The sequence below is a fragment of the Elephantulus edwardii genome, unplaced genomic scaffold (genome assembly GCF_000299155.1).
Source record: "Elephantulus edwardii isolate Elephantulus edwardi_28Jun2011 unplaced genomic scaffold, EleEdw1.0 scaffold00080, whole genome shotgun sequence".
Classification (NCBI taxonomy): domain Eukaryota; kingdom Metazoa; phylum Chordata; class Mammalia; order Macroscelidea; family Macroscelididae; genus Elephantulus; species Elephantulus edwardii.
This window is the reverse complement of record NW_006399830.1, coordinates 4,018,395-4,020,190: the sequence shown is the minus strand read 5'-3', so window position 1 is coordinate 4,020,190 and position 1,796 is coordinate 4,018,395. Positions and strand designations below refer to the sequence as shown.

Below are 1,796 nucleotides of genomic sequence, written 5' to 3'. Positions count from 1 at the left end.
GGGAGAAGGGAGGCGAGCCGGGAGGTGGGAGGTGAGGCGGGAAGGCGGGAGGCGAGCTGGGAGGCGGGAGGCGAGCCCGGAGCCGGGAGGTGAGGTGGGAGGCGGGTGGTGAGGCGGGAGGCGGGAGGTGAGGCGGGAAGGCGGGAGGTGAGCCAGGAGGCAGGATGGGAGGCAGGAGGGGAGCCGGCCGCTGGGCCTTTTTGTAACCATGTGTCTCTTGTTCTTGTGTCAGTCATCTTTGCATTAGTGGCATCCTCTGGGGTGCAAGTGATAGAAATTCTCATTTAAATTGACTTTGGAAAAGGTGGACAAACTTCACTGATGTACAGCACCAAAGTCCAGTTGTTGTTGGGCGGTGGATTTCAGGCATGGCTGGATCCAGGTGCTCACATATAGAATTTTTTTTTCTTTCTTCACACCCCGTCTCTCTCTCTCTCTCTCTCTCTCTCTGCTCCACTTTTTTCTTTGTGGGTAGACTCACTCCAGCTTTTTCTAGGTGGTCTCCATTCTCTGTCTCAGGGACCCCTCTCTCATGGTCGTTTTGGCAGAAGTGCTGAGATAGTGTTATTAGCTAATTGGCTTTCACTGGAGCAAACCCTGAGGTCAGGGAGACTGAGGTCAGCCCTTGACTGGTGTGGTTGATTGCTCTCTTCCCAGTTAAGAGTGGTACGTTATTACTGTGCAATTCCACTCTGAGGTATAGACCCCCAAGACTAGATGCAAAGCAGGGACTCATGCAGATTCTTGTACACCAGAGTTCAGTGCGGCGTTATTCACACGATCAAAAGAAGGAGAACAAGTCAGGTGAATGATTTCAGGAGGGCTGATGCATCCATAGGAGACCAGGCCGTGGAGGGCGTTCGGTGTTGAGCTGCAAATGGAAGTGGTGGTGGTTCGAATCCCTAGCTGTGTTGCAGAAGAGAGATGAAGCTGCCAGCTCTCATTAAGATGTACAACCTCTATGACCTTTGGAGGGTCGGTATCAACTGCTTGGCCGTGGATTTGGGTTATCCTTACAATGAAATGTTCCTTAGCTATAAAGAGAAGATGTTCTAATCTGTGGTATGCCACGGACAGACCCTGAAATACTGAGTGAAAGCAGAGACACAGCAGAACTGATGGCGTTTGAATTGTATGGTCCACCTTCTCTAAGACGTCTCATGCAGACGTTGACACAGAGAGTAGGTCATGGGGGTGACCAGGGGCTGGGGTGGGGTGGAGGGCACTTCCTGTGACCTCAGGGTGTCAAATCTCTTTCAGGGTGATGACAATTTTGGCACCAGATGGTGGTGATGGTTGTGCAGTTCACGTCAACGGAATTGAATACTTGATTTTGGGATTTTCAGATTGGTGCCAGTTTTCCGTTCCACCCCATGTGGACCTTTGCCAGGATCTCGATCAGAGCCGTTGGTCGTGGTCACCAGGCACCGCTGTGTTCTGTGGCCGTAGGGCACTGTGGGTTGGGGTTTGCGTGGTTTACTGATGGTCCTGAGAGTCTTTTTCCTTCTCTGCTCTGGACAAGGAAGGAGCAGCAGTAGCATCTTTTTTTTTCCCCCCTTTGGAACTTCTTCATTATAATCTGGTCTCAGTTTCAGCTATCTTCACTTTACACATGTGCGTGCATACACACACACACACACACACACACATGCACACACAGAGCTTCTTGTCTTTTTATTACTAGTTGCATCTTTGATGGCTGCTGGGAAGCTTTTGTGACATCTGGGTTGTTTTGCTGCTCTTTGAACACATGGCACCCTGGCCTGGGTGCTGGCATCTGTGGGCAGCATGGGGGG

At 51.2% G+C, this 1,796-nt stretch overlaps 1 protein-coding gene across 1 annotated transcript in view; it reads left to right on the top strand.

Annotated features, from left to right (window-relative positions):
* TNRC18 (trinucleotide repeat containing 18) overlaps positions 1-1,796 on the top strand; it is a 124,532-nt gene that overhangs the window by 58,044 nt on the left and 64,692 nt on the right. The window lies entirely within an intron of this gene.